At 40.3% G+C, this 16,869-nt stretch overlaps 1 protein-coding gene across 2 annotated transcripts in view; it reads left to right on the top strand.

Annotated features, from left to right (window-relative positions):
• The window catches only part of LOC125630954 (uncharacterized), a 79,295-nt gene that overhangs the window by 38,272 nt on the left and 24,154 nt on the right, over nucleotides 1-16,869 (top strand). The window lies entirely within an intron of this gene.

Raw genomic sequence — 16,869 nt, 5'->3', positions numbered from 1 at the left:
AAAAACCAACATAAGACACCATGAAACTCTAACTCACTACTGCCATGATGTATTAATGAGACAGTGCAGATAATAAATATGTTGTCATAAACATACAGCTAAGGGTAACATAAAATCCCTCCTTTACCTGTAAAGGGCTAAGAAGCTCAGATAACCTGTTTGGCACCTGACCAAAAAAACCAATAAGGGGAGAAAATACTTTCAAATCTGTGGGGGAAGGTTTTTGTTTTGTGCTTCCTTGTGTTCCCTCCGGGACAGCGAGGAACCAGGGCAGGGAAATTACCTTCCACCCTGATTTTACAAAAGTGCTTCTTTTACTTTTTCTTTATAATAACCGTCTGCTTTTAAGAATCTGGTTGGTTTTTAGTGTCCTAAAAACCCAAGGGGCTGGTCTGTGCTCACCTTGTTTACTCTCAAGCCTTCTCAGGAAAGGGGGTGAAGGGGCTTGGGGGGATATTTTGGGGAAACAGGAATTCCAAGTGGTCCTTTTCCCTAAATCTTTGTCTCACTCACTTGGTGGTGGCAGCGATACCATTCCAAGGACAAGAAAGAATTTGTGCCTTGGGAAGTTTTTAACCTAAGATGGTAGAGATAAGCTTAGGGGGTCTTTCATGCGGGTCATAGAATATCAGGGTTGGAAGGGACCTCAGGAGGTCATCTAGTCCAACCCCCTGCTCAAAGCAGGACCAATCCCCAACTAAATCATCCCAGCCAGGGCTTTGTGAAGCCTGACCTTAAAAACTTCTAAGGAAGGAGATTCCACCACCTCCCTAGGTAACGCATTCCAGTGTTTCACCACCCTCCTAGTGAAAAAGTTTTTCCTAATATCCAATCTAAACCTTCCCCACTGCAACTTGAGACCATTACTCCTCGTTCTGTCATCTGCTACCACTGAGAACAGTCTAGATCCGTCCTCTTTGCAACCCCCTTTCAGGCAGTTGAAAGCAGCTATCAAATCCCCCCTCATTCTTCTCTTTTGCCGACTAAACTATCCCAGTTCCCTCAGCCTCTCCTCATAAGTCATGTGTTCCAGTCCCCTAATAATTTTTGTTGCCCTCCGCTGGACGTTTTCCAATTTTTCCACATCCTTGTAGTGTGGGGCCCAAAACTGGACACGGTACTCCAGATGAGGCCTCACCAATGTCAAATAGAGGGGAATGATCACGTCCTTCGATCTGCTGGCAATGCCCCTACTTATACATCCCAAAATGCCATTGGCCTTCTTGGCAACAACGGCACACTGTTGACTCATATCTAGCTTCCCGTCCACTGTAACCCCTAGATTTCATCTGTACCCTATATTTCAGAGTGGGGAAGGAACCCTGACATATGTCATAAGTTATGTCCACTAATACAACTAGTTTAATGTGCACTGCAATCTTTTAGGACTTTTATAGCCCCATTTAGGACTGTATTTTGAAAACTAACTCAAACCAGACTCTGAAATGGCAAATGCAGATTTATTCAGTAAAGTTTTATTCCTATGTTAGTTCTTGGGCATGTAAGGTACATTTGCATGTGCAAATTGTCATAGGTCTAGCAATACATCCAAAATTTTGCATGTGCAAAAACTTGTGGGGGAAAATTATGGGTATAATCAAAGACAGGTATTCAAATTGTTCTTTATAATGACAAGGTTGATCTGATAGGAACAACTCAGGATCAAGTGTGAGATCAACAAGAGATCCTATAGAACCAGAAAAAAGGGGAAACTGTGGTACATGAGAATAAATGTAAAATGGATGATTAGCTAACAAATAGCTGACAGTAAGGGCAACCTAATGGGCTATCTTATAGCTTTCCATTTGCAACATTATAGTTAGCTCACAAAGTAAGCATAGCAAGGTTTTCATATGGTGACCATTGCTGTAGTACCTAGAAACTCATATTAATTTATCCCCAGGACCCTAAGTAGAAATGTATTATCCCCCTTTCAGAATTGGGGGACTAAGGTGCAGATTAAATCACTTGTCTGAGGTCAGACAGGGAGTCAGTGGTAGAGTCACATATTGAACCCCGATCTTCTGAGTCCCAGTCCAGTATCTTAACCTTGAGGCCCCCTTTCTTACTTTTCTTTGTCATCATCTTATCTAGTATATATGACTTTCTAGAGCAGAAACATGCTTGTATTGAAATTTCTTGATTTTTAGAAAATATTTTTTATAGAAAATTTGGTAAAATTCCTTTTAGCTGTTTTTTGATTTCTCTGTGAATGATACAGCAGTGTTTCGTTTTCTCAAGGGAAGACATTTTTTTTCTGCTGTGGCTGCTTAGATCTTGCTCTCAAAGGCTTGTTTGTCAAACTAGCCATGATTTTATCACTAAATAAGGACAAGTGACTTTGATACATTTGAATATATTTGGTTTAGAAAAAAACAAATTTTAAGCCTTAAGATCAAGTACTGTGCTATATATGATTTTCCACTCATATTTTAATAGCTAAATTCTGAGTTCCAAATATTATCCAGGAAGAACCAGTGGAGGATGAGGCGTAGCTGAGTTCAGCTCCACCATGCACTCTCCAGCTCCTGCCCTGGACTTGACATACAGCCAAACTCACCTATATGTACTCCCTTCTAACTCTTTGTTTTGGGAAACATCTGGCCTACATGGCGAGTATACTGCCTGCACCCTCAGAGACTCTCCCTGCACAATGGGAATTCTCCTTTGCAGATCACTTACATGACTCAAAGTGGACTTGAGAGTCTGGTCCAAGGAAAACAAATACTCAGTCTTGTTTCCCATAGCAACCAGCAAAGTAGCAGTGATTGCTAATATGCTTAAAGGCACAAAACTGAATAGTATATGCGGTAATATAAAATACATGTATGAGGGTAAGCCCTCATATCTTTGCAACTGATTGTTCCTGGATCTTGTATAGGTGCAGAAGCAGCGAGGCGCAAGGAGCCCCTCCCAGTGCCTGGAATGCAAATATTAGGGACTCAATACAATCACAGCAATTTGGGCACAACTCAATGCAAGGCATGCACACCACAAGTACTGTTAATAGTACTGGCCACAAAAAAAGAGGAGACGGAGTCATGGCCCGTGCAGCCACAGCAGAGAGCACATATCCCACCCTCTTAAGAGTGACATGATGGCTGTTGTCAATGGGAGATCCTGAAGGCATTCATCTCTCTGACCTTCCTGGATGTGTGGTTGTGCAGGGTCCTCAACAAGGACTCTTCCTAAATGGTACAAGAGAGCCCTATAGCAAAGATAGGCTGAAATAACTGCAGTTAAGTCAGCAAAATCATAGAGAGTTCTGCAAAACCAAATGAATTGAAAGGCAAAGCAAGTCTTTATGGCCTAAGTGCATTTGTATGAAGTGGGGAAAGGGGTGATCAAATGGCCCATTGATTTGGCAGAGGTAAGAAGCAACAGTGGTGAAAGAACAAGTTAAGGACTATTTAGAAAAGTTGGACATGCACAAGTCTATGGGGCTGGATGCAATGCATCCGGTGGTGCTGGGGGAGTTGGCTGATGTGATTGCAGAGCCATTGGCCATTATCTTTGAAAACTCGTGGTGATCAGGCAAGGTCCCAGATGATTGGGAAAAGGCAAATGTAGTGCCAATATTTAAAAAAGGGAAGAAGGAGAATCTGGGGAACTACAGACTGGTCAGCCTCACCTCAGTCTTCATTGCCAGAAGATTGAGGGAAGTGATTATTCCTCTCTATTAAGCTCTGGTGAGGCACATCTGGAGTATTGCGTCCAGTTTTGGGCCCCCCACTAAAGAAAGGATGTGGACAAATTGGAGAGAGTCCAGCGGAGGGGAACAAATATGATTAGGGGGAAGGGGTATGTGACATATGAGGAGAGGACAAGGGAACTGGGCTTATTTAATCTGCAGAGGAGCAGAGTGAGGGGGGATTTGATAACAGCCTTCAACTACCTGAAGGTGGATTCCAAAGACGATGGAGTTAGGCTGTTCTCAATAGTGGCAGATGACCAAACAAGGAGAAATGGTCTCAAGTTGCAGTGGGGGAGGTTTAGGTTGGATATTAGGAAACACTATTTCACTAGGAGGGTGGTGAAGCACTGGAATGGGTTAACTAGAGAGGTGGTGGATCTCCATCCTTAGAGGTTTTTAAAGCCCAGCTTGACAAAGCCCTGGCTGGGATGATTTAGTTGGGGTTGGTCCTGCTTTGAGCAGGGGGTTGGACTAGATTGCCTCCTGAGTTCTCTTCCAACCCTAATCTTCTCTGATTCTATGACACGGATGCCACTCTGTTGTCATGAATTCCCATCTGTTGGCAATCCCTCAAGTTTTATTTTCAGTTTTTCTACTCCCTGTCCTTTCCACTCCTTGTCTTGTTTTGTATTTCCCATCCCCATCTTCATGTTTTATTAGCTTCCAAGGTTTTTAAGGATTGGGCATTTCTTGTAATATGTGACATTATGCCATATGTTTCTGAATCAATCGATCAAACCTAATTAGTTTCTGAGAACTGATTAATTCCTCTCCAGCAGAAAGCTTTTCAAATCTATAATCAAAAGTCCCAGAAGCCTGATGGCACACTGTAGTTTTAATATCCAGAGAACTGTATTTCCAGTAAGGTTACCTAATCCAGAAGATTGTTTTACTTGGATGAACACAGTATGTGTATTTTTAAGAAAGGGAATTATGTCTTGAGCAGAAAACTTCACTTAGAGGGTTTTTAAGGCCCTGGCTGCAGTGATGACTCAGTTTTTAAGATGCATGCAAGAGATCTGTTTTACTGTGTGCCCAGTTCTAACTGATTGTGCATAACAAGAGCTTCATAGTGACCCTGCTAGACACACTGGGAAGCTTAGCCCTTAAAGGCATAGTTCCCAATACCATACTATTAACCTTCCACTACCCAGCATTTGACCTTGGATCTAGTACTCCCTGTGGAAATTGACAGTGCTCTGTACCTTGCAAGATCAGTCCCTTCATCTGTGAAAAGCAGAAGTGTCCTCAAAGGAACATTAGACTTTGCTGGTCTCACCGGTAGCCTGCTCACTCTACTCTTCACTGATGCAGTATCTGCACACCTGTCTGAACACTGAATGCCAGATTTAAGAGTGTTATAGCTGTGTTGGTCCCAGGATATTAGAGAGACCAGATGGCTGACATAATATCTCTTTTTTGGATCTGAAGAAGAGCTCTATGTAAGCTTGAAAACTTCCCTCTCGCCAATATAAATTGGTCCAACAAAAGATATTGCCTCACCCACCCTTGTCTGAGTTAAGAGCAGTCTTGAAGAGTTAAGGAACCAAACTGGAGGATACAATGCTAATGGCATCCTGCATTCTTTTGTCTAGATCCCCTGTTCTGCTCCAGGACTCTAATTCATTCCTAAATGATTTTGGAAATTATTCATGTTGGGATTCCCCCCCTAGTAAATAGTGAAATAATAACTTTCCTAATAAAGAGCTCACAGGAAGCCTAAAAGATGTTTTGGGAAATCTCGGGAAGGGAAATAGCCTACAGATGCTGACCTTCATTTCAGTGTCAGGGAGAACGTTGTTTAATCAAACTGGCAGATATGGCAAGCGGTATCAACTACATTTCTTTCTTTTCTAAAGAATCAAGGATGGTTCAAAATCCATATATACTCTTTCAATGATCTATCAAAGGAATGAGGCACAGAACTAGGGGAAAAAGTAAATTGATCCATAAGTATATGAAGACTAAATCAAAATCATTACTTAGCATCTTGAAAAGAGTCTCCGTAGAGTGTATAGATTTTTTTTTCATGTGGAAGTAGAAACATTGATGAATTAAAATGCCAGTTATAAATCTTCTGGCAGGATAATGTGATTGTGAATCATCTAAAATGGGTTCAAAATGTAAAGCCTGATTGTGCATTTGGAATGATGCAGATGGACCGCAAGACCCATGCCAACTCCCGCAGAGTGCAGTGAAGAGCATTGTAGAATTGGTGACAATTGAAATTCTGACAATTGTTGTCATTTTATATTGTTGCAGTTTATCTTGCAATTTTTTTAAAAAAGCTGTTTTGAATTAAAGGCACAGAATCTAAGTGAGATCCATTTAATTCCCAACAAGACACAAATCTGAAGACTTAAAGTCCCGTGTGTGTCCTGAAAAAAAGAAAGTGTCTCTATTGAAAGAATTCAATGAATTAAAAAAAAAATCTAATGAAAATTCCCATAAGACAAATAGCATTCTAAGTCTTTAATTGTTTAATGTAATCTAATTGTTGTTACTGCATCTCATGTGTTGGCAAAATCTCACATGTAAAGTATTTTACTAATCTCCTCTTCTAGTGAGTGCATGGATGGAAAAAATCTGTGACCCATTTCACTCTCTCTAAATTTATTTCACTCATATCTTCTGTAGAAGTAGAATGTACATCCCTCCCTCTTGACTCAAAAATTCTGACCTCTTTTAAGGAGCGTTAAAGGTTTTATCTAGCAAGGTGCAAATCTTGACAGCTTCTCGCACAATGACAGAATGAATCAAGAAATGTGTTAAGCGAAAAGATGATTCTACTAGAATGGTACCATTTTAAAATGTATCTTGAACTTGGCTATTCTGTACATAGTGAGCTATAAAATGGTCAGAATACAGTGTAATTAGGAAAACCAAATTAAACCCATTTCTAATTCACAATGACAATTAAATTATAGCAGAATCCAATGATGCTGCTTTAGTAGAAGGTCATTTAACATTTTCATTATAAGACTTGTTTTTTGTGGTTTATAATTTGGTTCAGGGGGAAAAAAAATCTCAGCACTAAAACTTGATGTACCTCAGATTCAGAGTCCCAGATGAATTTTGTAATGAGCTTTAAAAAATTCTCACTTATATAACAGAAGGAGAAAGGTATACAAAATCATCCAGATTTAACCTTTAACCTTCCATGCTTAAAGCTCGAGAGGGACGTAAGAGAGAAACTCCGCAGTAATCTCCTAGTGAAGATTCTTATAGAAGGGGGTGGTGTTTGGTGCCTGGAATCTGGCATATTCCAGGGGATCTACTGGAGGCTACCATTTGAGGTTCTGCAGTGGTGTTATAGAATCATAGAATCATAGAATCATAGAATATAAGGGTTGGAAGGGACCCCAGAAGGTCATCTAGTCCAACCCCCTGCTCGAAGCAGGACCAATTCCCAGTTAAATCATCCCAGCCAGGGCTTTGTCAAGCCTGACCTTAAAAACCTCTAAGGAAGGAGATTCTACCACCTCCCTAGGTAACGCATTCCAGTGTTTCACCACCCTCTTAGTGAAAAAGTTTTTCCTAATATCCAATCTAAACCTCCCCCACTGCAGCTTGAGACCATTACTCCTCGTTCTGTCATCTGATACCATTGAGAACAGTCTAGAGCCATCCTCTTTGGAACCTCCTTTCAGGTAGTTGAAAGCAGCTATCAAATCGCCCCTCATTCTTCTCTTCTGCAGGCTAAACAATCCCAGCTCCCTCAGCCTCTCCTCATAACTCATGTGTTCCAGACCCCTAATCATTTTTGTTGCCCTTCGCTGGACTCTCTCCAATTTATCCACATCCTTCTTGAAGTGTGGGGCCCAAAACTGGACACAGTACTCCAGATGAGGCCTCACCAATGTCGAATAGAGGGGAACGATCACGTCCCTCGATCTGCTCGCTATGCCCCTACTTATACATCCCAAAATGCCATTGGCCTTCTTGGCAACAAGGGCACACTGCTGACTCATATCCAGCTTCTCGTCCACTGTCACCCCTAGGTCCTTTTCCGCAGAAAAGGTGACACCCAGCAGCCTCCCCATTATCCTGGTAGTATGGCTTCAGTGCTGAACTGCAGGCAGGGAGTTCCTTAGTCCTGCTTTTCCCCAGAGGTTGGTAGGGAGGATCCACAGGAAAGTTATTACAGGTTGGGTGTGCATTAACTAGGCAAGTTCTGGCTGTAAGCAATCCAATGAACATCCTCCTCAGCCAGCCTCACCCACCCCAATTTAAACTACTTACCCACACCAACAGCCTTCAACCAGGTCCAGGGTGTAGGGGTTGGTGCCATGAAGTTATCTGAGCCCTACTTGGGTAAGGACGTGTTGAGATGTGAATGTGGGTCTGTACTTCATGCACAGATCTCAGGGGCAGAATCAACATATATACTTCAGCTATATGGCTATGCCACAATCTGGGGTTGCTGGACTGCAGCCCAAACTTAAAGTCCATATAAATATAAACAGCATATTCCACATAATACATATGATGACCTTGTCTGCATCCGTTGAAGGCAATCTACCCATGTATGAATGGATATTTACACTCAGAATCAATAGATCCCACATTTATAATATGAACCATAGGTCATGCTGAGATACCATAGGTCTTTACAAGCCCTTGGTCCCTAGGGATGTTTCTGTCTCTTCTTTTTAGTTCCATCCTGCTTTCACTTACAAAATATTTTTAGCTCCCTCAGACTATTTTCTCCTCAAAGGATTTTTCTGGCCCTCCTTTACTTTTGCTTTAGGAGTCATATGTTCCAACTACAGTATTGCCACAAAGCTGAAATGTGTAACTTTGTTACTAATATGAATCAAGAGGTGCAATGGGCATGATATCACCTACAATAAAGTCGCTTTACACCACTTTGGCAATATAAAGGACCTTAAAGTCAGAGTAAGTTATATTTACACCCACTTTACATTGCTCTGTAGAGTAAAAGGGTCTTCGCATAAATACAAATCAGGCTCAATTTGTCTATCAATATATTTCAAATGATCATACTCAGAATAGTGACAGCCACACATGTGAGAAGACACTCAGAGCCAGAATAGCAATAGCCCCCAAACCAAATCACCTTTAATGGAAACACTCCTGCATTCTATTTTTTATCCCTGCCTGTAGCATGACTTTCCACCTTTTAATAATTAGTATAATAAACTACTGTTTTGATTTATTTCTGCCTAGAATATGAATGACTGTGGCTAGGAGAGAGATGAGCTTGGATCTTGAAGTGAAGCCAAAGCACACATAGGAGTGAATGGTGCGTGGATTGCTTTAAAGACCCTTTGTGCTCCTCCAGTCATAGGCTGACTGCATGCCCGGCTAATCCCCTAGTGACATCAGAGCAGCCTGTAGATCTGTATGCAGGGGTGAATCTGGGCCATGATCTCTCTCTTCCCCCTACCCTCATGCTCTTTATCTTCAACCCTACACTATTTCTCACATGCTTTGTGTCAGTTTACATCACATGAAGAGGCATAACACTCTGTTAGTTTTCCCATTATTCTTCTTTATAACTGGACTAGGACATCACTAACTATATCTTTGTGAAAAGAAAAGGAGTACTTGTGGCACCTTAGAGACTAACCAATTTATTTGAGCATGAGCTTTCGTGAGCCACAGCTCACTTCATCAGATGTGTACCGTGGAAACTACAGCAGACTTTATATACACACAGAGAATATGAAACAATACCTCCTCCCACCCCACTGTCCTGCTGGTAATAGCTTATCTAAAGTGATCAGCAGGTGGGCCATTTCCAGCACAAATCCAGGTTTTCTCACCCTCCACCCCCCCACACAAATTCACTCTCCTGCTGGTGCTAGCCCATCCAAAGTGACAACTCTTTACCTGTCATTATATCTTTGTGGATATTGATACCATTATAGTATTAAAGAGAGAGGGGGAAATTATGCTGCTAATAGAAGGAAGCAAATATTTTTCTCATATCCAAGTTCCAGTTTGAGATGGACATCCCCAGGCTGCCTAAGATTTTGTTACATCTCCACTTTAAAGTTATCTATTGAAGAATGATCTCAGAGACTGACTTGGATAACCCTCTGAAACTTGAAAGAGAAGCAGAAGGGGAGACTATGCCTTTCTCTTACTAATTTATTGTGGGTATTCATGCAATTAAAATTCCCTTTAGGATTGATTCTGCAACCTTTGCTCCTAGAAGTCTTATTTGCACAGTTTGTCCCATTCAAAAGATAAGGGAAAAATAACATAAACTACAGAGGCCACAATCAGGGCACCAGGCCTATCAGGAATTGGATGTAGCATGAGCCCTTTATCACCAGGTTAGTAGTATGTGTTTGCTCCTGGGGAATCTTTTATCATGGATAAATGATTAACTTCTAAATAAGAAAGGAAATGACCCTTCTTCATTCTTATCAGGAAGGAGGCTAAAAAAGAAAAGCTGAGGGTGATGTTTAAATATTTGTTGGCAGAGTCTTGGCTAATACTGGTGCTGGATTACAAGAACCTTGAACTTCCTGCTCATTTTATATAAGGAGCATTCAGTTCTCACTGGGTAATAGGCCTAATACCTCTTCAGCAATAAGCCAGATTGCTGGAGGTTCTTACACACAGAAGAGCCAAAGGTGTGTCACATAATGGCCTCAGTGTGAAGCTATTTGCTGCTGGGATACGATAAAGATGTAAAGCAGAAAGTATAAGGTAGCCCCCTGGCAGATGTGTAAATGGTCATTCCAAGCACAGGTCATTCGCCAATATTACTACAGCAGAGTTGAGTGAGACATTTTGCATTGAACTGCACTCACTCAAATTTAGCCTGGGTTAGAGCTTGTGTTGTGTTGAGGTTCCAGAACCTATTTGCAGACCTCCTGCCATCAACAGTTACACTCCTCCTCCTACAAGCCCTAAGACTCCCTCCTTTTTATATGTCCTTGTGATTGCACTGACCTTCCCCCATGCCTGGCCTTTAAGGCACACTGGGTAGAAGATTCCCTTGCAGCAAACTCTTCAGCTTGAACCCTTTCACCCAAATCATGAATGAGCTGTGCAGAGGATGTACTCATCTTCAATAGGGCAGCAGGAGCATGGAAACATGTTGACTGTTCATATTTCACTGAAGACCTTGTTGGCAAAGATTACTGGTAATACCCAGAGCTAGGAAACCCCTTGGATGGTACAGAGGAAATGACTGTTGGTATAGCAGTGTTCTTATTGAAGGAGAGTGGGAACTCTGCCACACCATTTGCCACTCCAGGTACCTGTAATGCTTTGTATCACTGTTAACACCTGAAAAGTGTACAATAGGGTTTAGCTGAGCTTCTGAGCACCTTGCAAATTGAGTCCAGATTCTGACCATTCTGCTGATAACATGGTTCTCCGATTTATGCTAACATTGAAATCCCTGTGTCTTATGTTTCTGGATACCAGCTGGCGCACATAGCATGCTGAACTTTGGCTTTGCTACAGTGGTTTAGCTGCATCACCTTGGAGTACCATAGCCTCTGAAAATTAAACAACTTGTACTGTTGGAAGATCATCTTATAGAAAAGTCAGTCTTTGCCTAAATTATAAATCCATAAATATTTGAGTTAGACATGCACTCCAAATGATCTGAGTATAAGAAATGTACTTCAAGAGTTCTTCAATTTCAAAAGAGAAGCAATCTTTTGTTTCACAATCTATATTCAATGTATACTTGAAGTAATTATTGTTAGTTAAGATTCTTACTGTTTTAACACTCATTTGTAATAATAATATCTAATTATTCGATTTTGCTGGCTTCAGCTTCTTCAGAAAATCTGTCCAATCATCCTATTTACTAAATTCTTTATGTCGCTAATGATCTTGTTCATTCTCATGCTCTTTACGTCTTGGCTTAATCACATTGACTTATCTTGTGCCTTTCCAATGCTCAATTTTTATTACACTACAAGCTATACCCTTTATGCATCATATCCTTGATAAATGATTTGTAGTTTTTTGAACTACATGTTCTCTATTTTATGGTCTCAAAGTGTGGAGCCATACTTGGTAAAAGCAGTCAGGTTTTAGACAGCAGGTTCCTTATTCTGCTTTTTATGAACCTTTCCTGCTACACGGTACAGTATTAAGTAACTGTCCCATCTAAAAAATAAAGTACATGTCCAAAATATTTCTCCAAGTTGTAAGCTCATAAGAACAGCACCAAAATGGTGGTATATATTTTACCCATCTATAAAGTGGGGAGAGACTTTTGGTCTGCAGCATATAATAAAGATTCTTCTCATTGTTGACAGTTATTGATTATTTGTAAAATAATAATCACACCTACTACACTGAAATCATAATACAAATGACTGAAATAAATTAACTTAAAAACAAGTCTTCAACCTCCAAAAAGTGCTATGAATGGGTTGAAGACAAACTCGGAGAAAGTTTGAGTAAATAAGCCAACTTTGCAGCATGTCTTGAAGATCAAGAAATGTAATCTTTGCCAAAACAAAGATGGAAACATCTCTGTGTTGAGACGCCATCATTGAAAACATTCTGCTGTCAGCTTCCTACACAAGTTCAGATTTAGGACTGGTACTAGGAGTCTTCCAGAGGTCTTTTGGTCAGGGATCGTCCTTTTGTACAGCCCCTAACACAATGGGGTCCTTCCCCATGACTAGAGCTGCTAGGCACACTGATAATAGAAATAATAATTAATAAATAATTAATACTAATGGTTTCAACTGGTGGGATGGTAGCTTCTAAAGCAGCCTGGTTTCAAACCACGAAAGAGTTAAATTAAAAATTGTTGTTTTGTTCATTTGTTTTACGGTAGCATCTTGGAGCCACAGTTGTGGAGCTGTACAAACACAAAACAGATAGTCCATGCCCCAAGGAGGCTTACAATTAGATCTTCCTGTGGTGTGAACTAAAGTGTTCTTTTCAATTGCCAAACCTGTTACGCGTTTCAGTGTGGTAGTTATATGGGGCATACCACGTTGCAAAGGGTAGAAATCTAGATACTAGAAGTAATTAATCTGTACAAATCTAGGTTAGGTTTGCAGGTGTGTTTTCTATCCCACAATGTTTGTATGTACCACAGCACTCTAATGGATAATGTATGCTTAAGCCATGCAGACATAAATCCTAGTACAAGAGAGGTGAGGAGAACCAGGAGAAGGCAACTAGTGAAAAAAGTTAGTGAAACAGCAGAAAGAGGAAAATATAATAGAGGAGAAGGAAGAAGAGGAAAAGGGGATAGAAGTGGTAGGATGGAGGGAGGCAAAGAGGAGGATAGGAAAGGAACAAGGAAAAGAGAAAAGGAAAAAGGACAGATGACAGGGAGCAAAAGGGGTTAAAAAGGAAGAAAAGAATAGGAATCGTATTTGTCACAATCCCAACACCTATGACATTTTCATAGCTAAAAGCTAGTCAATATAATATGTTACATTTTGTGTCTGTTCTTCCACTAGTATCTGGCATTTCAGTTTTTCAGGGTAGTGGATCTCTGGAGCTCGTCTTTCTGATTTAATTAATTTTACATCCTACACTGCCCAAAAGCCTCCCTGACTTACCTTGTCTGGCTGTGGGCCTGAGTATGTCGCTCTGCTTAGCTTTCAGGTTAAATTAATTTAAGCTAAGATTTCTTCCTATTGGGCTTCTACAATAAGTTTTTAACTCAAGTTCATTGCTAAAGTAACTTTAGTGGAAGGGTACCTCTCACCTAACTTTCCATTTAAAAACACTGCTGATCACAGGCAAGGTTGTTGCCACAAAACATGTTAAAGGAACGTTCTGCTGCACAGCTCCTTGGTGCATACATTACATAAGCCTATGACTAGCTAATGCAAATGGATCTACCATAATGAACCTCTGCACCCATACAGAGCCAGAGATTTCAGCAGGGAGCATCACATGGGCAGAGCGACTTACAGGATCTAGCCCTTAAATTATTTTATACAACAGCAGGGTTGAAATCAAAACTTCTAAGGGAGCCTTCTGGGTAAGGTCAGTCTTCTGTTCTGTGGGTGTTGATGCTTAGTACAATGGAGCACCAGTCTTGGTTGGTACCTTTAGGAGCAGTCAGAATAATAACAACAGAGTGCAAGGAAGAGAGGGGGGGTGTCTAATTTGCACCACATTATTCAATTTTGAATTTGTCCCGGTAGGAAATTTCACCTTGCTAACTTAATTACTGCTTATTTTTCTTGTTTTCATTATGGTCCTTTTGAAGTCATTGTGATTAAATTCAAAGGCGTGATTGGCAGATTTTGATTTTGAGAGTTATAACGTTTATCACAACAGAAGGTGTTAAGTTTTTTAACTTGGACTGCAGACTCCACTTCACCTGTTGACTTCTTTTCCCATTTGGACAGGGTCAGAGGTGCCCATGATTCTTTGCTGTTCCTTCCAGTCCATGGCACAGGTTCTTAGGTCTTGGAGTTCCAGTCCCTTTGTCTTCGAACTTCTCTTCGCATTCTTTACATCGTATCCTCAGTCTTTCACATCTTTCTTGCTGTCCTCTTCCTCCCATGCTTTCTTTGTTAGTTGTTCTTCTCCCATTCTCATCACATGTTCAGCCCACCTCACGCATGTGCTAATTTACCCGTTACTAGTGCAAGAGACTATCAAACCAATTTGATTGTGTTAAAACAATTGCTTATTACAAGGGAATAGAACAATTGCTAAAAGAATGTCTTGTTCCCATCAGTGTATGATTACTCTTATGCAGTCATAATTGTCCTGTTTAGGCTTTTTGAGCCTCTTGCCAGTGGGCACCACATGTTAATTGCTTGTCATTAGTATTGAAAATGAGCAGAGGAGGCTGGAAAAGCTGTGCTGAAGACCAAGAGTCAGCTTCATAACTAGATTGTGTAACTAAATGTGATTATAAATCAGTGTTCATTAAGGGTTGTAGTAGAGAAACTAACTTATGAATTCTTGAAAGGCAAGGTTCTGCTGATTTGTATAATGCATGTCTCTCTAAATTGTCTTGCTTGAGACGGAGAATTTTGAAGGTAAATTTTTGTATTAAAATTAGTCTCAGGTTTAGGATCTAGCATAAGAATATCTTAAATATTTTTGGCAGTGGTGGCAATGTAATCTTTAATCATGAAAAGCTATGAAAAATTACTCTAGATAATAGTGTCAAATAGTTCATTGTCTATTTCATATGTCATTTAGCTAGTCTTCAACAAATTTACTGAAATGATCATTACTAGGCCAGTTTGTTTGAATTATCAAGGCTATGATGCTGTGTTAACAGTGTGAATTGTTAAATACATGTGGCGAGATCATTAGGTGATTCCTCAAACATCTGTTGCTTAAAGTAAAATGACAAATGTACTGTAAATGTTAGAGAGTTGGGAAACTTTCCTTAATGTATATGTTGCTGGCATTTCGGGGCGGGGGGGAGGAATCATGGACTGTAATCCTGGGAAGGTAAAACTGAAAAGTGCTATTTCATTGCTTGTCAAAGGGATTGCATTTATAGATTTATTTATTTTTAATTACAAGATACCAGATTTTATTTGAAAGTTTGTATTTTTTTCCTGACATTCTAAGGTCTTCAGTAAGCTTATGGGTTTTAATACAAGAATTATTGGTGGGGAAGGGATCGTGAGGGGGAGGCTTACATCTATGGGAGTTCCCAATCTATTTGCAAATCATCAGGGATTGATTTATCAGTGCAGTTTGTGCACAATAGGAGGCCTTGGTTTAGGCTTTGGAATTACATGGGTGTTTTTAGGATTTACAATAGGCAGCCTGTACCCAGCCCCTGAAACATCCCTCAGATTCTCTGGAGCAGTACAGTTCAATATCTATCTGCTTGGGATACTTCTGGTAATCTTAGAACACCTTTTCTTAGGAGCAGCTTTAGTAATTCAGGCAGCCTCTTCAGATCCCGTGCCCTCCTGATAATGTATAGGTTTCCAAAAGAAGTTTAAATAACATGGAACCTTTTTTATCTATAAAGCTTTAAGAGGCTTGTAATCTATTTAACTGACACCCCTCCCAGGTGCCATTCCTGCATCTGGGATCAGCAGAAGTCCTTGAACCAGAGTCCCTCAATATAAAAGAGAGAGTTGCCAGTAAAGCATTCTCCATAAGGGACCCTCTAGTTTATCCTAAGCAGAGCAGGCAGCATGAGAGACAGTGTGGTCTAGAGAGAAAATATGGTGATATGATTGGACTAGGACTGAGGAGTCTAGGTTCAGTTGTCAGTTCTGCCACAGACTTCCTGTGTGAGATTGGGCAAGTCACCTGATCGCTCTCTGCCTCAGTTGTCCATCTGTAAAGAAGATAATGGTTCAATGCCTCACAAAGTAACAGTGGGCAAATTAATGTTCCTAAGGTGCTCCAAGGCTATGCTAATGAGGGCCATATAAATCAATAAAACAGTGGTTAGAGCTAGGGATTGAGTCTGGAAACCAGATTCCTATTCCCAGTGCCTTTGACTTGCTCTGTGAGCTTGGTTAAGTCACTTAACTTGCCCTGTATCTCCGATTTCCTGTGTGTACAAACTGAATCAGAGATTTTTTAAAGCACTATGAGAATTTCAGAATAAAGACACTATGTAAATGCAAAGTATCATTATTTAATAATTGATTATAATTCAGTGCTGTCTTTCTTTATTTTTTCTATGTTTTTAACCAACCATATTTTTAAAAGAAATCAAACCAAGAACATAAGACTGGTTATGTTCAGCATTTCTACCTGAATCATTGATTGCTTTGTTACCCATGATTATTGTGCATACTAAATGCACCAGCTAGCTGTGCACAGACAGGTTAATTCTGTTCTGACAAAAGAAAAGAAAATACTGGGGAGTATTTCATTTTCCTTCACTTCCATAAATATCCTTAAAGCACTGATGGCTCCCGGAGGCTTATTTAGCTCCTCAGAAAGTCAAGAGAAAATCCAAAAGCATTTTCAAGTGTTGATGTTATTCCTATAGTTCTTAAGATAACAATTGGAGAAACAGACTGAGTGTGACATAAGTTGTCTGCTGTAGAAGGAGGATTGAGGGGTTTCAACAGAGATACGTATTTGTGGATGCTAATATATTGTTCCTCTTTGAGTGCATCTTTCCCTGAGGAATGGTGTTCTTTGGTTGACACAGTCACAGTTATCCTAGAGCAACCCTTTTTGTTAACTCTCCTCAATGTGAGTTATCTGGGAATGAAGCCCATGAATGCCCATGAAGTTAGTTTTGTCTTGCA

The sequence above is a fragment of the Caretta caretta genome, chromosome 2, assembly GCF_965140235.1.
Source record: "Caretta caretta isolate rCarCar2 chromosome 2, rCarCar1.hap1, whole genome shotgun sequence".
Taxonomy (NCBI): domain Eukaryota; kingdom Metazoa; phylum Chordata; order Testudines; family Cheloniidae; genus Caretta; species Caretta caretta.
This window is presented reverse-complemented; position numbering and strand designations above follow the sequence as displayed.